At 31.1% G+C, this 25,280-nt stretch overlaps 3 non-coding genes across 3 annotated transcripts; 2 read left to right on the top strand and 1 right to left on the bottom strand.

Moving 5' to 3' along the window:
* Positions 1 to 12,137: 12,137 nt before the first annotated feature.
* Positions 12,138 to 12,222, bottom strand: LOC125809022 (small nucleolar RNA Z159/U59). The gene has a single exon (XR_007441755.1). It is a non-coding gene; the product is annotated as a small nucleolar RNA Z159/U59 (small nucleolar RNA).
* A 1,461-nt stretch (positions 12,223 to 13,683) lies between these two features.
* Positions 13,684 to 13,754, top strand: TRNAG-GCC (transfer RNA glycine (anticodon GCC)). Its single transcript has one exon. It is a non-coding gene; the product is annotated as a tRNA-Gly (tRNA).
* A 10-nt stretch (positions 13,755 to 13,764) lies between these two features.
* Positions 13,765 to 13,837, top strand: TRNAF-GAA (transfer RNA phenylalanine (anticodon GAA)). The gene has a single exon. It is a non-coding gene; the product is annotated as a tRNA-Phe (tRNA).
* Positions 13,838 to 25,280: the final 11,443 nt, after the last annotated feature.

Raw genomic sequence — 25,280 nt, 5'->3', positions numbered from 1 at the left:
GTCATTCGACCTGCATCTTATTATGATGTAGATACATGTGTTCAGGGTCATCACTAGGTGCTTCGTTGATACCATTTGCACTCCAGCTAGCTTTGGTGAGCCTCTTTGCATTCCTGAGGGCTTCACAGTTATTTCCTGCTTTTGTTAAGTTGTCGTGGGTTTTGTCCCGACATCTATCTTAGTATTAGAGGCTTCATAGATAGTTAGATGTTGAGAAGTCTTTTATTATTTCCCCTTCATGTTGAGATGTTCTGAGATCTTGAGACAATTGATTTATAACTTAGTATGTATTTCCAGACGATCATTCGAGTTAAGTTTGGATTTAGACTTTAAAAGTTTAATTACACATTTGAAGTTCCTATTTTGTTTGAGTAAGTTTTCTGCTAAGTAGTCAGTCCAGCCAAGGGTTCGCTTGGGGACCATCGATGGTTCTCGAGTGTCGGCCACGTCCAGAGTGTAGGCTCAGAGCGTGATACTTACATAGCCGAGAGATTGAGATTTGAAAGAAAAACTTGCTTGAAAGACTTGAAACCCTAATTTCTACCTTGCTTATGATAGTTTTTGAGTTTGAGGAAGTTAAAAGTGTAGGGAATGAGTCTTGAGCGTGAAAACCCTTTTAGGATAGGTGTAATGTCATGTCTTAGACTTAGGAAATGTGGGAAAAATAAAAGAAACCCCAATAAAAAAGTTGTCGGAAACCTTCCACGAGATCATCTACGATCTGTGGTTTGATCTATATGCCGTATATCCAATTCATGGAAGTTTGACTGAAATTTTGAGTTTCGAAAGTTCATTCTACGGGCCCAAATTATGACTCGTAATTGGGTTTACTATCCGTAATCAGATCCGTAGAAATCATGCCCAAAAATAAGTTTTAGAACTTCATTCTACGGGCCCTATTATTACCTGTAGATGCTTTTACAGCACGTAAATGGGTCTGTAAAAATAAGACCCAAAAAATGACTTTCAGAAGTTTTTCCAAAAGTGAACAATACGGATCGTACTTCAATTTACGATCCATAGATGAGGTTCGTACTTACTGACTTTGAAAACTCTGATGTGATAGTCTCTAGTTAAACGGTCATAATTTTTTACTCCAAACTTTAAATGAGGAAAACTTGGTGGCTTTAGAAATAAGACTCATATATCTTTTATCTGATAGGTCATGAGCCACCTAATTCATTTTATGCAGAGAGATATGATCATTTGAAGTTGACCCTTACCTAATTAATGCAAAAAACTTAGCGGGTTAGAAGGTTTTGAACTCGACTAAGTATTAAAGGTCTCTTATGACCCTGAACAACTTTCAATACACTTCCCACACATAGGAATGAACCTTAACACATAAGCACAAGTAGGACATTACCCGGTCTAAGCTTATATACTTACGATGGAAGATTCAGATTCTAAGAATATAGTTGTGAGGTATTACATTGCAGTTGGTTTTGTGGCTATAAATTACTCTCTATGTTCATTTTTCCTTGTCTATTTTGAACTTTACACGCTTCTTAAAAAATATGATTATTTTATTAAAATTTTATATTAATTGATATATAGTCTTAATTCGTGAGAAATCGTTTGATGAATATGTAATTGGTGTTAAGGGTAAAACATGAAGGAAAAGAATATGTATAATTTTATTGATTGATGTAAGACACACGTGCAAAACACGTACACTAAACTAGTACTTATTATAAATGTGAGAAAAGTTGGGGGGGGGGGGGGTAAGAGATTTTATATATATAATTTTGATGCACGTGTGTTGCCATAGTTTTGATGCACGTGTGTTGCACATGAATGTCAAATCATGTAATACATCATTTTAAAAAATAATGTCAATATTATTAAACCAAAAATTTAAATAAATAATTATATATTGAATAATGAAGTATAAGTTCCTATGAATAATAAATACATTTTTTCTTATCATTGATTACTAATTGTATATCGTAGTAGATCAAATGTCTTGATCACCCTAGGGACAATGCTTCGGGCACTCATAACATTATATCGACTGATGCAATGTTGTACCAGACCAGGAAGCACGAATATATGACAAAGTTAATCGTGAGCGCAACCAACAAGAATGTAGTGACCGGTATCAGACCAAAATAGTCAACCAATCCTGACATGACTATGAGCTCAATCAGTGAAAGAATTGTGCAAAAAACTATCACGAAGGAAGAAAAGGGAGAAAAAAATTAGTATATATTTGGTTATATACAAATTATAAATATATATCCATTATATGTAGAAACTTATACTTTATTATTTCGTTTATAATCATTTGCTTAAATTTTTGGTTTACTAATATTGACATTATTTTAAAAAAATAATGTACTACGTGATTTGGGCTTTCACAGGAGCACACGTGTATCAAAATTAGTAAGGAAAAAATATCAAACTGAAATAGGATAGAACTGTTTAAATATAACCCCTTTTGTCTTTTTTTTCCTCAAAATATTCCAAGTTATTTTATTTTGTTCTTGCAGTGAAGATCATTAATTAGTACACTAGATAAATATTATATATTATTAGATTGTTATAGAGTTGTAATTAAGACACAAAACCACACTTCTAGTTTGATATGGGTGATCTTTCCATGTGCATGGCGCAGGTCCCTTGAGTATAATACATGTGGAAAAATAATTTGTGTATACCCTCTAAATTATTATTCTTTTCTTTAGTTTCATATTTAAATTATTGGGTTATGGAATCCCTTAAACTATGGTCAACTTATTGTGCCATGCTAAAACACTTTAAAGTTTTTTTATTTTCTTTCATGCATTTGTCAATATATTATTCGAAATATTTTGTCATATATACAACTAAAGAGTTTTAATCTACAAATTATAGTGTAGGAGACGGAAATGCCTATATATATACACGCGTATTCTTTTCTTTTTCACTCAATATTTCATACTTATTTTTGAAGTCGGAGTGATTTGAATTTGTGACAAACAATCCTAATTTTAAAAGATAAAATGCTCCTTATTCAAAACAATCCCAAAGCACGAACAATATATATATATAAGAATAAAGGCCACTTACCCCCACCACAATTATATATATGTTACATTACATCTTGTTTGATACGAACATGTGAATATGTCTATTACTTCCTTGGTTTTTTTTAAATGTCATGATTTTCTTTTTTAGAGTCAAATGATAATTTTTTGATTAATATTTTATGATGTTTTTTTTTTTTTATCATATTGATATGTAAAAATTTGTAATTTAGTACTTTTCATCTAGTTTTTGAATATCTAAATTTTTAGTTTAAAATATCAAATTAATATAATCTAATTTAACTTTGAAAATTAGTCAAGTTGACTTTTAAAAAGCACAATATGACAACTAAAAAAGAACGGATGAAGTAAACATTCATCAAAGATATACTGCATCTTTATATCTGATCAACCTACACATAATACTTTAACAATTACTCCCTCTATTTTATTTTTAAAGCAATTTATTTCTTATATTGTAAAAGCAATTTATTTTTTATATTTGTTTATCAAAAAATTTATTACTAGTTCTTTTCAACAGTTCTTATATCAAATTTAAGAAAAAGGTAATGGGTCGTTATTTTAAGTCCATTCAGTATATTTAGACTTTGTGGAATTGTCGTGGCCTTCTTAAGAGCTAACACGTAATTATATTCTACAAAATATGCGTAATTAATTCCACAAGAAATGCACATAAAACCGTAAGAGTAAAAGATATGTATAAGAATACCAGCAACTTTCACATATAGCAAACATAAAAATTATATTTGTATGTTATAGTTATAGTTTGCATAATTGCGCTCCATAACAAATTTTATGTTTGTTATGGAGCTTTTGATTTGTAGAATTCGCTAGATACATCCAATTTTATACAAATTGTTCAGTTTTGTATAAATTCATTTATACATTGTAATTTGTATAATAAGATCTGTATTTGTATAATTATAAGTGTATAGGACGAAAATATATGTATTTGTATTTGTATATACACTTTTCTCTCGCTTTATACAAACACAAACACATTTTATACCGAAATGTATAAAATAGCTAATTGTATACCGAAAATGGCTAATTGTATACGGAATCAGATGGCAAAAAAAGGGAATGTTTGCTGCGAATTACAACTAAAATAAACTATGGCTATAGCATTTAATGTGAATTAATAATTTGCTATTTCATACAATTTTCCCTATATAATACATTATCTATGTAAATAGTCCTAACCTAAAACCCATATCGCGCTGCAAGGCCGGCTGAAGCATGAAGCAACTAAAGTTGTTGTTTTAGGCCCCTTTAATTTTGGGCCCCCAATTTTTTTAGAAAAAATTAGCAAACTAGTCACAATTTTAACTTAATTAGTAAACATATGTATATATTATACACTTTAGTTTTAATGTATATAGTGATGTTTTAATTTTAAGAGTCAAATGAGTTAGTTTTTACTATAATATTTTATATTATTAATTATTGTAACTTTAATATTTTTTACTTAGTTTTTTAAATATATAAATTTTATTTTTAGATTAGCGTATGTAGCATATTTATTCACAACAGAAGAGTATATGTAATATATTTCCTGCCCAAGTTTTTATACAAGATTCAAATTTATTCAAAGTTTTGGTTAGAAGAGGTTTAGAATTTTATTCTACATATCCATTCTTTTTTAATTAATAATGTCACTATAAAAGTTTCGAGAAAATACAACCCAAAGGTGTTACATACCTTAAACTGGCACCACAAAACTCATGGTGTCTTTGGGTGCCATGGTTAATATTTATACACTTTCATATATATATATATATAAAATTCAATCGATACTATCGGTGCCGCGGCACACACAGTTTACAATTCCAGGATAATTAATTTCGGAATAAGTTATTTTGTAATTTTATCTCAACCAAATATGAACTAAGCTTACCCTAAAAATAATTCTGTGACTAGTTATTCCTCCTATCAAACAACCCCTAAAAGTTATAGATTTTTTTTCCATAGAATTCAACTATTCATCTTTTAGATGAAAATTTATTATTATTTAAAAAAAAAAAAAAACTTTTTGCTTCTCTCTAGTCGTTTTTAAGATGTACAGAAATAAAGCAATCAATTCGATGAGGGAAATTTCATCATTACAAATTTCTATTACATTGCTGAACCAACAACAAGAGTACAAGAAAATTATTAGTGCTAATTTATTTATTAATCTCGTAATTAGATTAAGTGAAAAAACCATTTAGAAAAAAAGACATAATTGGACTAAATATTTGACGGTAAAGATATATATGTGAGATAAAATATCCTTGTAAGGAAAATTTACTTAATTTTCCGTAGTATAATAAGGATATATGTGAATCATTTCTGTTAGATGGGTAAATTCATTTATAAATACCTACCTATAATATTTATTCCCTCCCTTTCTGTTTATGTGATAGTTAGGGAGGGAGCTAACCCTATAGTTGTTAATTAAGGAGAACTCAGTAATTTTATTTTAAATTTTATGTTTGTATTTAAAATTTTATGTGATATGTATACATAATATATTTAAAATCTTAGTAAATCTAAAATTTATTAACTAAAAATTTTAATTCCACTTCTCATGACAGCTAGACCTTTTAGTTTGTTTCGAAAAAAAAGATAGATTGTTTATAATTTTTCTTCCATTCTTCTACCTTGTTGTTCGATAATGTATGGTTCAATGATTATAGAATGATATAATTGAGCATAGTCATTGAGCAGCTAATGAAAATTAACATGAATCAACAGATAGTAGTAATTATTTAATTGAAAGTAAGAAAACAATATCAATATATTGTGTTCCAAATCATTTGGCTCAAATTAACCTGAATAAAGTCTTAATCCCTATGTCCACTTTTAATTGTCATGTTGTGCTTTTTGAAAGTCACTTTAACTAATTTTCAAAGTTGAATTAGATTAGATTAATTCAATATTATAAACAAAAGATTTAGATATTCAAAAACTATACGAAAAGTACTATAAATTTCAATTTTTTACATATCAATATGATGAAAAATACATCGTAAAATGTTAGTCAAAGTTATTACTCCCTCCATCCCTTTTTATATGTCACATTTTTACTTTGCACTTGCATTAAGAAATGATGTAACTTTACCCTTCTATCCTTATTTAATTTTTTTGGAACTCAAGTTTTCAATCAATGAATATGAATTAATTTATTTTGATTAATTAATTTAACCAATGAAAATGAATCATTTACTTAGCTTTTCTAAGTAAGTCAAATGTATATTTTCAAGGCTAATAACTCACAAGGGTAAAAAAGGAACAATATAATATGGTAATTTATGCATTGATTTTATGAAGTGACAAGTATTATGGACCAACTATTTATAGAAAGAGATGACATATAAAAAGGGACGAAGGGAGTATTGTTTAACTCTAAAAAAGGAAACTATGACAATTAAAAGCGGACGGAGGTAGTATTAAACTCTCCCCCTCAACCTAATCATTGCTTTAATACAAGAAAAATCCATATATAGGGGCCAAATAATAATGATCTGGCCTTTGTTGTTTCCCTGTCATACAAGTCTACTCCAAAATCAAATAATATCAAATAGAAAAAATAATTAACAAGAATTATGGATAGGATTTCTTAATTAACTCTTAATCAAAGATTTTAGATTCGAGTCTTAGATATGAATTTTTTTTTTTGTTAGGACTCACCTCTTCCTTAGATAGGTCTTACGTGACAAAAATTCAAATTCATTGATATTTCAATTTGGATACCAAACATTGGCTGAAAAAATAAAAAAAAATAAAGTTGTATATCTATATGTTACTTCATTAACCTCATCAATTTTCTAGTGGCGAATCCAAAAATTAATGAGTTTGCTTCAAAGAAGAATTTATATATATGTACGATAAAAAAAAGAGCAAATAGAGTCAAGTATATGTTTTAGAAACTCACCCCTCAAACTTAAGAAACCATATCATCTAAATTCTGAATTCGTCACTACAAACAACTGTGTCTCCCCTATTCGCCTCCGTCACCATCCATATCATGTATATGAGCAATGGCGATGATCGCAACGCCGGCTGCTTCCACATCGTTGCTACCATGATTGTTAGCTTCCTCATGGTTTACATGATCAGCATGACCATAACCAACCATGTTGTTAAAACCTTTACTTTTTTGAGTTGGTTTTGAATATTGTGGAACTCTTTCTTTTGTCGTTGACTTGTACCTTTCTTGCTTAGTTTTGTTGCTCTTCCAATTCATCATGCAGAAACAACAATTCTTGATTCCCATATCAATTGAATTCTCTCTATTCTCTATGAAGAATGAGATCTCTTAATTGTTAATAAGTAACATATATAGTGTTGCATCAACATTCAAGACATATTGCACAATAAGGAATTTGCTTAATGATCAAGTAAAAAGGACAAAGGAAATTTCTCTATGAATGAGTAGACTTGATCATTTCTATTTTCTTCTTCTTTTGGTCTTAGGATATATACTACATTTTTTTGGGATAACAATGTTGGATTAGTGAGAACTTGACCTACATTGACATTAAGGCTAGAACATGGTTAATAAACATGTCTATAACTACTCATATAGGCTGGCTTTCTCTATTAAAAATTGTGTGGTCCAACCTATTGATATTGGTACAAGCCCCTATTTGTAATTTGAGTGGCCAAATTAAAACATCCAACTATTTTTCGGCCTATCATTTTTATTTCAAGATATTGAGCTTCTTTAGTTTTATATATTGAAAGACTCCAAAAAATCTACACGATAAGTCACTTACAAGATAATTATAAGTAAATCGTTAAGATGGAGATTAATTTGTGACCTAATAAAATAATAATTAACATATTATACTAGGTTAAATTGCATTGATTATGTAAAAGATACTTACATTTAGTTATATATTTTAAATTCTAAAAAAATATCAATTGTTCAAAAAGTTAATTATCATTACAATTTTGGTCATAGAGACATGCTTGAATATGTCATATTTGAGTAACTTGCTCGTATGTAATATTAGTGGCGGAGCCAGAAATTTCACGAAGGATATTCAAGAATTGCATAGGTAAAAAAATAATTTGACGATGGGTGGACAAAAATTTGAAATCAAACTACGTAACATTAACAATTATTGTTTTTATACTGAAAATTTTAAAATCAAACTACATAAAATTTCTCTTGAATGTTCATGTTTATTTAGTAGGAAGTGAACGAACAAAAAAAAAAAGAGAAAGAGAAAATTCAGTTTATAGTTAAATCACTTTTATACTTCAAGATTTCACCAACTTTTGGTTACTTAACAACAAGATATGAAAAATAAAGAGTAAAATCGGTCGAATTTTTCTAAAATGAAGCCTTTTTCACTTTTATTAGTTTTATAGGGGAAAAACCTGCTTATTAACTTTAAATTAAATAATTACTTTTAAATACAATTTTAGTGAAAAGAAAAAAATGATTAAAATTTAATGACTACTATGCTTTTATTTTTTTGGTTATATTTTAAGTTGTACGTCTCTTATTTAAGATTATTCTAATAGATAATATTAGTTTTGAATTATTAAAAACATAACTGATTTATTAACTATAATTTAGAAATTAATTAGGAGCTTTTTGAAAAATATAAAAACAAATGCAGTAACTCGGATTCAAACCCGTGTGTGTACGCTAGACCTTCGCACGTCAGCTTTAGCTGGGCTAAAGATACCGTTGGGCTAGGAAACTTTAGTGTGCTAAAGGGTGTCCAAAACGTCTTATTTAACCATTTAAAGTATGATTTTACTTATATATATGATGTAATTTTCTAATGAAAGGTGTCCAATTATAGTATACCTCGCGTCCCTATGTAATATCGTAAGTTTGTAACACTAATGACTATTTCCTCTAACCAATCAACAAAGATAATGTCCTTTTTTTACCTATGCTTCTTATTTATAAATGACAGTTGAGGGTACAAACATTGCAATTACTTATTGTACAAGAGTAATATAATGTGAATAGTTCTTTATGCTTGGGCTCATTTGATTGGACATATATTTTTTCTTATTTTACCTAATAGCACGTTACACGTATATTGCTCTTTCTAAATCAAATACGTGTAATATCGTCTCCTATAAAATTGATAAGTGAAATAGTAATTTTCAGCTTTGATTGTCATTCGTTCTTTCTGAACATGCTAGTGATGTACTAGAATTGAACAAAGGTTTTCTATTTCTCCTTTTTGTGTTCTTTCATCCACGTTCTGTAATGATGTGACATTGATATAAATGATTCTTATTACTACGACGTCGTTTATATTGATTACCCAAAGTGTTTGATGATATGTCTGAGTCAACCAAATAACTGATTATCATTATTTTTTTCACAGATATTCTTTGAGATTCTAATCTACAAGGTACAATATTAACTTTTACTGAACTATATTTGTGATCAATAGTGTAGTATTATCATTATGATTTCTAAAGCCTTTATGTTTACTGATCCCCTAGAGGATAATAAGAAAATGTGAATTAATATGGTGTAACACTTATACTTTGGGTGGTTTGGTGTTTGAGAATTACCACAATAGTTACACAAGGCATTAATAAGGACTGTGTTGCAAGTCAATATTGAATGATGGATATCATATATAATTAGCTAGCTAGGTTCAAAGGTTTTGCTTAAGGCAACAACTTGGCATAGTCTATATTAGCTAATCATCTATGCTTTGTGAAGTTCAATAAGGTAATTTGTATACTTAAATAGGATAACTATGCAAAAAGTTGGAATTATAAGTTTGACTAACATATATAATGAAGTCAAATTCCTGAATCCAGACTAAATTAAGCAGCTAAATGCAGCATGCAGACTTAACTTGTGTTTCAACCTCAAGCAAGTTAGAGAAAACTATATAAATTCTCACTATTCATGTTGTGCATTGTATAGTATTTTATTTTTTTTCATATTTTATTCTGTCTAAATTTATGTAGGATCAGACAATTCTAACATGATTGCCTCTTGCTTGAAGCAAGATAACCAGCAGGATGCAAGAGGAGTGACAATAGAGTATTCTCGATTAGCAATAAAAAAATTCTAGGAAGATGGGACATTTACTCTAGAATTGAATATGACTAAATGAATAATTCAAATTCAAATTCAAAGCAATGTAGTAGTGTTGTCGCTCTTTTTACATTGTATTTTATGGTATTGTTTCTTATTAATCTCTTACCCCCTATGTCAATTAATTCTATCACAACTTCCACTATTAGTACGTTATCTAAGCTCGTTCTAATTGATTTAACTTAAACAGTAATGGTCTATGCACATAGCAGATTCTTTCAAAATTATTATATTTAATAAATGAGAAAACAACCAAAATCCACTAATTAATGTCCTAATTACTAGTATTCACTATTCACTGTATTTTTTAAATTACTTTCTGTACCATATTTCGTTAGTTGGATATATATATATCTTAATTCGACAGATAAATGTATTCGACAAATTGCTAAAACTAGATACATGTTTAACTAAGAATTGTAACTAAAATGCTTAATTTAAGCAGGAAATGACTCTTTTAACAACTTTTGAGTATATCTAGTCTAACAACTTCTAAAAACATTCCAAAATAAATTCTAATTTCTTTCATTATTTTGGAACATCAACTGAAGTGCGAGATAGAATTAAGAATAACTAAAATGTATATCTCGATCTGATCAATTTGTTTATAGAATATCTAAAAGAAAATATTACTAACATGCATGTTTGTTTATAAAAATCGAAAAGGATAATAACCCTAATTGTAACCCAAAATTAAAACAACCAACCCGTTTATCTAACTTGAACGATGTGGCACCCAGGACCTCCAAATTCTAAATCCGCCTCTATTAATACATGTGTATCTATTACATACTTCATGACTTAGATGGATTAATTATGTACCAGCTACATGTAACATATAGCAGATACATGTATTTGAAACTTGTTATGTATCGAAAGTATGTATCCAACTATTCTTTTTTCTTTGGTTGAAAGAGAAATTTATATATACTTAATATGCATCCATACAAGATAATACTAGTTCCTGGATTGCTAGCTACAGAGTTAACAAAAATACAATCTGATAGACTATGTCGCCTTGTATTTCTGGCAAAAGTTGATCCATCCTTATCAGCTTTTAGAGTCTTCAAAACAAAAGTTGGTGGATCCTTCCATTCCACAAAAGATAGATTGTGTTTTAATTCTACAACTCCACCAGCTACTCCAATCTTTTTGATGTAGTTATAGGATTCGTCAATGTTTAGTTTAAGTCCTAGTTCAGGGAAGTTATGATTTCTAGTTAGACATATATTCCACATGTATAACGGAAAAGCAAAATTCCAACTAATGTTTTCCTTTTTATGTCTTTTAAGTCTCTCGTTAATTACTAATATATTCTACCTATTTCGTTCAAGAATTTGATAGCTTTTGAGCATTATGTGTTTATATTTCTGTATTATGCCACAAATAGAGCAGTTTGGTCTAAGGTTATTGCCAATGGAGTTTAGGTATTGACTTGTCGCCAACCTTCTATAGTTACAATATTTATCTTTTCAATGGAATTGTTTTGGTTTGTGGTGGGTCATCATTATCGCTGCTAACTACATCAGCAATGAATTTTTTGGTAGAGGTTAAGATATATATGTATCTTTTATAATATACTATATAAAATAACAAAAATAGTAAAGTTAAAGTTAGTATATATGATAGTAATGTATGTACTATTATTAAAAATCATAAACATAGACAAACTATTTTCCTTAAACTTAACAATCTATAGAACAAATTTATCCAGTAAAATAAATTGTTCATACAATATAACTTAAGAAGGGTTTCCAAAAACAATTAGTTCAACATGTCTACAAACAAAAATTTGAGCATAAAATGTGGATTATGATACTTTAAAAAAAAAATTAAAATTCTATTCTGACTTACATTCACCAGAGAACTGATCAAAATTATTTTGAATTGATCCAATGTACAATCAGACACTATATTAATTTTTTTAATTTGAAAAAAAAAATTATATTCAAACAATAGGTACTAAGAAAGTCGATAAAAAATTTCAAATAAAAGAAGAAGAAAAAAAAAGATGTGTATAAGAATATTAGTTTGTCTCTTCAGTTCAGGTCTCCATAACTTTTCCGCATGGCTAATCTCGGAAGAACGAAAGTTATATATTTGATCATCATTAGAGACAACATAAACGAACTTTATATTATAAAATAAAGAAAATAAAATAAAATATGGATTATGAGCCTAGAAAAAACAAAGATGAATAAATAGATTTCACTCTCCGATCTCCATATGAATAATCGAAGAACAAAAAAAAAAACAATTCAGAATTATAGAGTAGAAAAAGATGAGATGCAGCTTTGTTAAAGCTTGGTGGCTACATTTATAATAGCAGATGGAAATTATTAGAGCCCTACGTAGCTTGGGCTTATCAGTAGTTTGGGCTTTTCATCATATTTCAGCCCATCATGTTTCTTTAGGTATGTTTTTGGTAGAAAATTTAGGACCAACCGAAAACGATAATTCGATTCGAAAAAAATTTATTAATTTTAAAATATTGGGTTATTGATTTATCGACTTAGATAATAATTTTGATTTTTTTTTACTGTCGGTTGTAAACGGATGGTAAATTAATAAATTGTTATATTTATTTCATTCAAATTATAAAGTCTTTGACTTAAGATTTAATTTCATATTTTTATTACTGGTTATCTCAAACTCTCGGCTATTCTATGATGTGTAACTGTTTTCTTTTGAGCAAGATGCAATGTATCAACTCATGTGCATGATTCATTTGGTTTGTCAAATCTTAACAATTATTATCAATAACTGGTAACTGATAAGTTAATATCTTAATAATTTTATAACGATTTAATATATCTATAAATTGAGATGATAAACTTCAAAACAACCGAATCGATCGATAATAACCTAGTAAAAATGCACAAAGTCCTTTTTTGGGTCGTCTTTTAATGAATCCGAAGCTAAAATGGCAAAAAAATTGAGCAAAAATTTCAAAAGGACAACAAAAAGAACGTTCAAACCAAAATGACAACATTTGAACGAAAGACGGACACCGTGTAAAATCGATTGTTGTAAGGTGCAGCCGCTGGCGTGTGCCTTGTAAGGCGCATGTCAGCTACGCCTTACAATTAAGATGTAGAGGTTGAGTTGTCTTTGTCAGATAAACTAATTAATATAACCTAGATATTAATTAGGGGCACACCCAAAACCTTTCAATAATGATTTGTTTTTACTCTAATTCACATGAGAGATTAGAAAAGCTACTAGAGGAACTAATTAAAATTAGTACATAAATCCTATAATTCCATTTTTTTAACGTACTTGGAACAACAGTTACTTTCTTCGTTTCAATTTATGTGACACAATTAGGATTTCAGGAGTTCAACCAAGTTTTTCGTTGACCGAATATTTTTAATATGCTTTTTAAATATTTTAAGTTGTTAACTGTTATGATTTATAGTATTTTTACGTAATTTTTAAATATACAAAATTTATTTAAAAAACTCAATACTTCTACATTCAGTTTCACGATCAAAATTTAGAAGTTTAAATATCGAAACTGTGTCACATAAATATAGGTAGAAGAACTTATATCTTTTACGAGCATAAAATAAACAAGAAGCACCAGTGGTCTAGTGGTAGAATAGTACCCTGCCACGGTACAGACCCGGGTTAGATTCCCGGCTGGTGCAATTTGTGCTTGCGGGGATAGCTCAGTTGGGAGAGCGTCAGACTGAAGATCTGAAGGTCACGTGTTTGATCCACGTTCACCGCATTCAACTTTTTTTTCCTTCAAATATTTAAACTTTGAGCTTAGCCAACTATTCTATCTATTCAGCCATGTTAGAAACAACTCAAAACATATTACTCTTTTTTTTAGTAAATTTTAGGAATAGTAAATATAAAAATCATATTAACGCTCTATAGCTATAATTTTACTATTTGTGCTCCGCCAAATTATGTTTGCTATGGAGCATCTGATTTGTATAAATCACGGCGATTTGTATAAATCGGGTGTCTATGTCTATGAAAATTGCATTTGTATATGTATATGTTCTATGTGTTAGACTAGAGTGGCGAGCGAGATCGGGAGAGAGGCGAGGAGAGAGTGGAGAAAGGTGAATTGTAAATGTATATCGGTTAGATAATTGTATATATGTAACTACTATGTATATGTATCAATTATAGTCTTTGTATATCTACATAAAATTTAAACTCGAATACAATTGAATTGAGTTAAAATATTTGGATAGTGGATACAATGACATTAACTCAATTATTACTTAAATGGTTATATTGCCACTCAATGTGTTGTATTAAATTTAAGTAATTAACGAATACTAGATCGTAGATGAATCATAAAATCAAATAAAGTAGAAAATCTATGTAACAACCCAATTTGTCGTTACTCAAAGGCATCTCGTGCCAAATTTCAAAATTCTAAAAATACAGTGTGAAATTTAAAAATTTGTGCACACAACGAAATTGATCAAACTGACGTTAGCCGACCATAGCGAGAAGTCTCCCAATAGGGCAACACCATTATAACCCATACATGACCATTATACGACGTCCCCCCCCCCTCCCCCCACTTTTAAAAGGAGAAAATAGACAAGAGATGCTCCAAAAACTCTACGAAGGCACCCAAAGCATGAGAGCAATGAATGAGAGAGACTTCAACATAAAAGAGGTGAAAACCCAAGGAATTTTGGTCATCGCTCATCATAGTTTGCTCTCATGGAGCCGGAAACTCATAGTCAAGGTCCATCAGGAGTGCTTGTCGCCTAGATAGGCTAGATTTTCTTTAATTGAGTAGTCAGACCTATCTTTATTTACATTATTTCTTGTGTATGGTCGCAAATTGCATGCATAGACGCATGAAGTCTGAATGATTAAATCGCATGAAGTCTGAATGATTAAATCGCATGAAGTCTGAATGATTAAATCGCATGAAGTCTGAATGATTAAATATATGGCTAGTATAGGCTAGATTATTGATGATGATTTTAACTAATTGTTGTTGTTTCATGGGGTTGCTGGGTGTTGTCCTAAGGAGGGAGATTGCGGGCTACCGTGGATGATTCGAAATGTTCTAGAAGGATACCTTGGGTAGATGATGGTTTTGTGTTTTTCAAGTTATTTATGTATGTATATTCATTGCTTAATAGTATTGTTTGTGTAATGCATGTTGCGGAAAATATAAGAAAGAATATGAAATGATATCATGTTGATAATCTCATGAAATGAACTTATTTATTTTACTTGTGATTTCAAGTGTTATTGTTCATTGTGAATGCGATTGTGCATGACGTTTGTGATTGTTGGTTGGCTTGGGTACCAAGCCTGTATATAAATACTAACGATTGACTTGGGTACCATGACTAATATGAATACTAACATTGGTTGGCTCAGGTGCCATGCATGTACATTCATAATTTGTGTGTAGGTTTCATGAGAGAACCATATTTACATGCTTGTTCCATGAGTGAATTGGATTTACTTCTTCATAATGTTATTATTTCATATTAGTCTATAAGTGGCCAAAATTTGTGTCTAAATGCTGAGATGGTTTTTATATAGATCGAAATTGTTTGTTAAATACTATAGATGATGTCTTAGGGATCCTTGAGTGGTCTAGGTTACTTGAAAGGTGAGTTGGACTCTGATATGAGTTTGGGTGTGATCAAGTGGAACATGTTTCATATGAACGTTAAGTCTGGATGAGGACTGAGAGTCCAAGCTAGGTTATACTTATTATTATAATTATATGTCATCTAATTTTCTAAGTTATAGCTACTAAGTCAGACTGATGGTCGGAGGGTCAAATGCATAATTTGAATGTTGAGACTAGTTATACTTGTACCGTGTTTAGGAAGCATCTGTATGGGGGATTCAAGTCAAGGTGGTTTACCAAAAGTCTTGCAAGTGGTTTACTAAAAAGGATCAAAGGCCAGGGTGTTTGCGTGAGAATTTAAGGGAAACTAGTAGGTTGGTTAACAAAGTTGGTACTGATCTTGTACTCGAAAAATATATGTGACATAAGGCTTAAGTTATGATCTGAGGTGAGATAATAAGTAGGCTTGGGAAGCTTTAGGGTGACCTAGATGGTGAAATTGACACCGAAAGGAGGTGAGGTGACTTGAGATAGAGCGTATGAGTTCCAAGGAACATTGTTTATAGTTTGAGTTGGTGGATAAAAACTTAGGACATAATGTACGAGTTCCAAGAAGTGTTGTCGTATTAAGCATGATAAATGGTGATTCAGGGTCTTAGTTTATTATTTAAGTTCGTGCTTTCTGATCATTTGCATGATATTTTGTAGTTGGTTCGGATCAATCGATGATGCCTATCAGTACATATTGTTTGTACTGATACTATTCTTGTTGTGCCGCTTGGCATAGTTTGATTGCAGGAATCAGTGATGTTTCATAGGTGAGGATGATGGTGATCTTCGGTAGCTTCTACTACGCTTTCCTCATGGTGGAAGCTATGTTGTAATTTTTTCTTTTAGTCACTGTATCTCCTTAGTCGCTCTTGTAGCTGTTTAGATTAATTCCTTGGAAAGAATTTCTTTTTAGGTGTTATAAAAAAGTTTATACTCTAGTTCATGGTTATGCATGCAATTTGTTAGGGAAATTCACCTGTTTTATTTATTTCCATAATGTCCGTTTTAAAATTTATCCAAGTGTTAGAGTGGGTGTCTGCACAGTCTGATGGATTGGGCCGTGACAATCTAAATCCTAAATAAGGCAATACTCTTATAATTTAGTTAAATGTCCTAGTTTAGACAATATTGTTAAATATGGTGCTCCTGATTTAGAACAAAAACAAAATCAAATAAAATGAAACATTCAGAAAAGAGAACTAGTTAACTATGTTAAAATTCTTTGGGAAGTAAATTGTTATATCTGTATATAATATATTACTTTAAGCATTAAAATCTGGATGAGTCAAATCAAATGAATAAAATAAAATCAAAACAACCAGATTTAGATCATAATAATCCTGGTAAAACTCTAACTGAAATTAAAAATACCAAGTAAGGTAATACAGTTTTAAATACTATATCTCCCTAATGATCTAATTAGACCAACACATATAATTGCATAGAATGAAAGGCTAAAGCAATCTCCCCTTTTATCTCATGCAATGTTTATTTTCAGCTTGAATATTTCACTCACCCATTTAGAGGTGTTCACGATTGAAATAAAAATTGATCCTAACTGATAAATTGAATCAAATTGATTGAATGAATCAATTTTATTTGGTTTGATTTGATTTGGGTTTAGATTTTAAAATTTTGATAATATTTGATTTGTGTTTGTTTTTATTCAAAAAACGAAGAAATAATTGAACCGTTAAGTTATATACATATATTTTATTATCATACATGCATGATATATTATTTTTATAAATAATTTTCAATATCTTACATATATGTTTTCATCTAAAATTATTTATGAAAGCAAAGCCAAAAACGTCTGAGAAGAGAACATTTATCTTATTGATTTTATATATATATATGACTAATATGAGTGTCTATGATAATTTTTTATGGGATTACGAATGTCATTAGCACTTCCTTCTAGGCAGGCCAAAATGGTAAATTTTGAAACTTTATTCAAAGTAAATCTAGTGATAGAAAGTTCCATAATTTTAGTTATTCTAACTATTTTTTATTTTGAATGAATCTTTTTTTATTTTTTTTGTATATTTAATAACCTAACCAAATCAAACCGAAATCGATAACAATCAAATCGATAAATGTGTATTTATATATATATAGCTTGGTTTTGATAATTAAAAAAAAAACAATTAAATTTTAATTTGATTTTGACTTTAATTAATAACCAATCCAAATCGATTCGTGAACACTCCTACACCCATCTATGTAATATCTTTTTATATTATTTTATGTGTGTAAAATGTAAATAGATATTAGATTTCTGATTATTAATAATAAAATTAAATTGTCTTATTATGCTCTTCTATTTCGTCATAGAACATTATTGACTTATATATTCAATTAACACTTTTCATTTTTTTTTATCTCAAAAATAATATTATTTTTATATAGGTAATTTTGCTACATGGATTTTTTTCTCTAAATTTCATGATTTTGAATAAGTAATTTTTTTTTTATAAAGACTAATAATATAGAGTAATATAGGTATTTTAAAAAAATCAAGTGACATGTATAAGGTGAGGAATAGAAATATTTTTCACCCTATATAAATGCATTCTTTTGCCAAAGCCTTTTCAATTCATTCAAAAATACACTCCCCCCTCCCCCCACAATGGCAAGTGTGCTAAGCAAGAAATTACTTCTTTCTTTCCTCCTCATTTGCCTGGTGTTGTCACCGCCACAAACTAGGGCGGTGATAACATGTGACACGGTATCCAACGACTTGAAACCGTGCCTTATTTATGTGTTAGTTGGTGGAAATATACCAACAAAATGTTGTAATGGGGTCAAATTTCTTATTACTAATGCAATTACCACGGTAGATCGTCAAAGCGCATGCTCGTGCGTGAAGAATCTCGCCACGGCTGCAACGAATGAACAAGTTGATCGTGTCGCTAGTATCCCCGGAAAATGTGGTGTCAAATTTCCTTTTAGGATTAGCCGTGATGTTGATTGCACAAAGGTGAAATGAAAAAAAGAGGTTGATATATGAACAAAAAAACAGTAACTTATATATGATGACATATCAATTATATCAAAATGTAAAAGTAATTATTTTGTTTGTTTGTGGATTTATGTGTAAATTAATGTTTATTTGAGGGGATCACCTCAAGTTAATTATACAATATGAAAGAAGAAAAGAGACATTATTACCTTATAATTCTCATTTTAGAGCGAATTCAAAAATTGAAAATATTTGAAAAATTATTCTTATTTGTGTGTACTCTTGTTAAAACCTTACTAAAAATATGATAAACTCTAGTGAAGAGAAAAAATATATAAAGGGGGTGGGGGTGGGGGGGATATGTTTAAATCGGATATATAACGATCAATACATTTAAACTATTTTAAAAGTACAGAATATTATACTCCTATAGTTACCAAACTTAAGACATTTGTTCCTATTTGGATAAAATTCCCAGATCGACTAAAATTATTAATTGAAATAACCCAATTCGGAAGGATACCCATCAAAACCCTATCGAAACCCTACCGACCCACAAAACTAAGGGATCGTTTGATCATACGATATGAAATCATAATATGAAATAATGAGATGAAGTTGAAATTTTATTTGGACATGCAATTTGGATTTTTTATGTTGTATGTTTTCTCATAAACATTAAAATCTCGTAATTTGTAAGACTATCAAAATTGTCCAGTTCTTTATACAATATTACCAAATAAGCAAAAGTATATAAAGTCGTATAATACACGATCGCAAAACTATTCTCAAAAAATATAATTTATTGGTCAAACTTTAATTCAATATTTTTGGGATAAGACACAAGTACTCCTTTAGACTATGACCGAAATTTCAAAGACATACCTTAACTAAACTAAGGTCCTATTACCAACCCATTTTTTTGTAATTTTGTACATCTTTTTGTCTTATGTCGCATCCAAGCATCTCCCACGCGCCTCAACTACGTGAAGTCACACTGAGTGTGCCACGTAAGTCAAAAAGTGTATAAAATAACAAAAAAATGAGTTTTGGGGGGGGGGGGAGGAGGGGGTAATACGACCTTAGTTTAGTTAAGGTGTGTCTTTGAGATTTTGGTCATAGTTTAGGGGGGGGGGGGGTACTTGTGCCTTATCCCGATATTTTTTTAATTCAATAAGAAAATAAAATTGAACATAAGTTGGTAAATAAAATTGAAAAAAAAATAATGAATTTGATGAATATAAATAATAAAGTAGAATTGATTTGAATTACGAAACTTTGTATTGGTGAGAATAATTATTATATGAGAAATAAATGGTTTAAAAGTAATGATATGAATTTTGTAATTTTATTTACATATAAAATAAATGGTTGTAGATATAAATGTGAGAGTTTTTTTTTTTTTTACAAAGTATAAATTTGTTGGTCAATTTTGTGTTTGAAAATTTTCAAATCATAATTCCAAATCATGTTTTTTGGAGAATTTGAGCTCATGAGATTAACTCAGCTTGAAATCACATGCCCAAACGCTGATTTCATCTCATGGTTTCATAGCGTGATATGAAATCGCATATCCAAACGCCTACGAAAACCCAAATATGATCTTTTGAGTACTTTTGGATTTAGGATTGATCTCACGTTTTCCCCCAGTTAAATTCACATCTTTTTAGTCATGTACTAAAGAGGCGTTTGGACATGCGATTTCACGCTGATTTCATCTCATGAGATGAAATCCCATAAAATCATGATTGTGAATTTCAAGTCATGATTTGAGATTTTTCAAATACAAAAATTGATCCATAAGTTTATATTCTGTAAAATCAACCCCACATTTATATCTACTAACAATTTATTTCATATGTAAATAAATTTATAATTCATATCATTACTTTTTAAACCATTTACATCTCATATAATGATTATCCTCACTAACATAGAATTTATTATTACTTCAACTCAATTTCTACTTACCATCTATATTCACCAAATTCATTAATTTTTATCAAATTTATTTACCAACAAATTACACAAATTAACAACGTTGGTTCTTCTTTTTAGTCATATGAACGAGAAATGAAAGTTCAATGTGAGAAAATTGCCCATACTAAGTGAGACACTACTAAAAAATTGTCAAAAAACGACGGCCAAAAGCGACAAACTGCGTCGCTTTTTTGGTCAAAATCGACGGAAAAGCGACGCAGTCACTTTCGTCACATTTTAGCTCGACGCCTTTCAAAAAGTGACGGACTGCATTGTTAAAAAGCGACGGACAGCGTCGCTTTTCAAATAGCGACGGATTGCGTCGCATTTTTACTTTTTTTTTTGATTTTTTTAAAAAAAAGCGACGGACTCCGTCGCTTTATTTTAATTTTCTTTTATTTTTCTAAATGGCGACGCAGTCCGTCGCTTTTCTGGAAAATTTATTTTTAAAAACCCAAAAAAGTGACGGATTAAACCACGCTGTCAGTCGCTTTTCTGGGCTTTAAAAAAAATTAAAACCCAGAAAAGCGACGGACAAAACCACTCTGTTCGTCACTTTTTTGGGTTTGTAAAAAAATTAAAACCTAGAAAAGCGACGGACTAAACCACGCTGTCCGTCGCTTTTTCTGCAATATTTTTGACAGCAGAAACTGGTGCCCACCTTCAAATGCAATTCAATTCAATTCTACACTATTCAACCCAATCAAACACACACAATTATAAAAAATCTAAACAAAACATAAAACAACAAACTTAAAATAACATTCAAAAGTATCTAAATCATAAATTAAAGACTTATAAAGTCTTTTAAAATTCGTTTCAAAATTTCAAAAAGTTCATAAATGTCCAGAGATCTAAACTAGGGAGTGAGATCTACATAATCATCCTCATCACTCTCGTCGTCGGTGTCATCGGGAGCTGAAGTAGTAGGTCGACGAGCAAGGTTCATCACTTGTTCTTTGATTTGCTGAACGGTCTCACTCATGCTTTCTTGTTCAGCTACCCTTCTCCGCTCCAACTCTACTAGTGCCGCTGTAAGTTTAGCTATTTGATCCGACATAGCAGCAATCTGAACACCGTCAAGTGCCTCGACTTGACGTGACGATCCAATACATTTGAAGCCTGACTGAAGTCGTCTAACATCATTTCGAGAGCCTAAACCATAAGATCTACCCTTGTGTATCCCCCCCCCCCCCCCCCCCCCACACCACTTTTTCTTTCCAAATTTGGGTGGACAATTCAGGAGTCAATTGGACCGAACTATCTAGATTCTCACCGACGTACTGATGAAAGTCATTCTGCATATTAAATATAAAAATTGACATCAATATATATACATATCATAAATATATTCACTATTAATATATATTATTCATATTAAATAACTTACAAAAGTTCGTTCAACCCTTTCCTCCACCCACACATCCGGATCCGACTCATTTTCTTTCTTCCTGACATGAGTCTTCTTGAAAACCTCTGGCTCAATGGGAGTGCGTCCCAATTCTTTTTCCTATAAATAAAAACTGAAATTTATAACGATATATATGAATCAACTAATTATTTATTTAAAATTTTAAATTAGAACTTACCATCTCTTGTGCAATTGTTCCAACCATTTTTGCACCTTCGGTGTGCAACGAGCCACCTTTAAGACTGTCTCTAGCCATTTTGGCTTGATTTGATATTGCCTTAAACTTGTATGTATTCCAATACTGACCCAATTCATCAAAAATATGAGGCAACATCCAACGAGACGTTCACCACTATCCCAAACTTTCTTTAGCCAGCTAGACAATCTGGCGGATGCCTTCCTCTCAAATGTGGTCCCAATGATCAAATTGTACCTCGACTCCCAAGTACACATAGTCTGAAAAAAATTTGAACAACATTAATTAGATCGATAGTAAAAAAAAGTAAAGTATACTAAACTTAACTAAAAAATAAATACCTTAAAGTTATTAAACATCGCCTGGTGTATACTGTTTGGAATCTCGCTCCAAGAGTGATAAGCCTGTGTATAGAGTCTTCTAACACACTCTTTTAAAGTCCGGGCAACATCATTTGCAGGATGCCACTTGCAAAACACATAATAAATATGTTAGTTCATGAATAATATATTTAAGTATAAGAAATAAACAAAATAAACTAACAAATAGATAACAAAACAAACTTACAATGATCCATTCGGCTCAATCATGACCCTACCAAGTCTGTCCTTCTGGCCAGGAGCTAGAGCAGACATCGTATCATGCGGTGTAGCACTAGGTGTAGTTGTAGACAATGGTGATACATCAGGATGCACAAAATGTTGAGTCAATGGAGGCGTACCGGCCATAGCATCTGACTGCTCGCTACTAGAATCTCCAAGCCTCATGACAGATAACTGAAGAGATGTGCCTGTGGGAGATGGAGTACCTACTGATAAGGATCGTGCTCGACGAATAGACTGTAAAGGTAGGTCCTCATAGCATTGTGAAGGCAATGTCTGTGAAGTAGATGAAGCACCGATTGATCGACAGTAATTAGGATAATATTGCCGAGGATCCGTCGTACCAAACAAAACAGCAAATAAATGAGTATCATGGCTGATGCCCTCTGGCGCAGAAGAAATAGATCCAACAATATCCGCAGGATCTATCGATCTCCTAGACTTTTTTTTCTTAGCATGTTTAGTCTGGCTAACTCCAAGATGATCGCGATATTTATCACCGTCACCGCCTGATGACATATGTATGCAAATTTACATGTATAATATATATATATATAAATCATAAATTAATTAAAATTAGCAAAATACACTTACATATATACTAGCTAGCTTTCATTCTACACTATTCCTCCTCACTTGTTTCAATTCCATCATTCTCCCATTCTTCCTCCTCAGTTGTTTCATTTTCATTATCGTTCCATTCTTCGTCATCAAATGATTCATTTTCCTCATTCTCGGATACTTCTTCCTCAACATTCAGTATCTCATCATCAGATACTTCTTCTAATATGCGTTGAGGATGTTGTAGTGTGGTTTCCAAATCAACATCAACTTGTTGTTGAACAATGATACACTCAAATTACACCTCCCTACAGAAGTATACGCGATCGTTATCAAGTAAAGAACCCAACTTGTAGGTTGGGGTCGATCCCACGAGAAAAATGGTTTAGACTTTACTTTAACCAACAATTATATTCAATTAGTCAAATTACTTTCGGAAACATGTAATTAAAAGGGGGTTCTGTTTGTGTGAAACAAATAGTAAGAATTTAATAAGTAATTAGTAATCAAAACTCATTTTTGGTTGTTATTAAGATGAGAGAAATATCTAGGGTATACGTGTTCCCCACAAGTTCATAACGCAATAATCCTAGTAATAACTATCATTTCCTAGTGTACTACATGCAAAGTGATAAGTTAGGTATCTCTAAATCCTTGGTCCGGCATCTAGAGAATTTCACCCCGCACCTTGGTCCGGCTACGTGTGTATAATTTACTAACCCTTACCTCTACCTCATAATAGACATCATAATCGATGTTTGGCTTAGTTATTACTTCGCACCAATCGACACTAGCCTATTAGATAGTATCACACTAAATCTATGTTGATAATTCTTTTCTTGTTGATTACCTCCTTGGTCAGGCAAGTAGCAACAAGACGAGTTCTAACGCGTGCACTCGTTAAAAAGACTTCTAACTGAAAGAATTATCAATGCATGCAAAACACTAATCAAGAATTGCTTATTTACTATTCATACATTGTTAATCGCTCATGGTTCCCACAACCCTAGTTGTGGATTTAGTTACCCATATTAGCAAGAACACAATTCATAGTTTTAGATGAAGAAATCATGAACTTACGTAAAGAGAATAATAAACCCAGAAATTTAACTTGAATTACAAAGCCAAAATCTTCAAAACGAACTTAGGAAATCAATAATTGTTAGGTTTTCAAATTAATCTCCCAAGTCACAAAGTAAAACTAGAATAATAATGTCTAACCCCTAAAAACGAGGTTTACATGCCCTATTTATAGAAAACAAATCCTAAATTAAAAGGGAAACAAATTAAGGAAAGTTTGTTCAGGCACACGTCTTCATTCCACAAGACTGACTTACGGACCATCAATGGATCTACGGTCTGTAAGTCCCTTCTGTCAGCCAGGACTTAGAAAATATTTCAGCTTCCAAAAAATTAGCTTCTCAGAAGCAAACAACGGACTTGCAGTACGGACTGTAGATCGATCTACGGTCCGTCAATCCCCTCCGTAGCTCCACACTTAGAATCTTCAAAAATCAGGTACTGGAACCCTCGCAGTATCAATCTACGGATCAATCAGTACGGTTCGTAGATCAATCTACGGACCGTCAATGTCCACCGTGGTTCCACACTTGGTCAATTTACCTGATGTGTCTTCCATACCTTGCCTGCTGATCTACGGTCATCACCTACGGACCGTCAATGGACCTACGGTCCGTAGATCACCTCCGTGAATGCCCTTTTTCTGCATTTCTTTCAGCTGTCTCTATACTTCCGCGCCTGAACATCTTTCCTGCAAAATACGATAAAAACACATAAAAAACCAATACAAAGGCCCTAGACACACACAACTTGTAAGT

This window comes from Solanum verrucosum, unplaced genomic scaffold, assembly GCF_900185275.1.
Source record: "Solanum verrucosum unplaced genomic scaffold, falcon-dt-bn FXZP01000699.1, whole genome shotgun sequence".
Lineage (NCBI taxonomy): Eukaryota > Viridiplantae > Streptophyta > Magnoliopsida > Solanales > Solanaceae > Solanum > Solanum verrucosum.
This window is presented reverse-complemented; position numbering and strand designations above follow the sequence as displayed.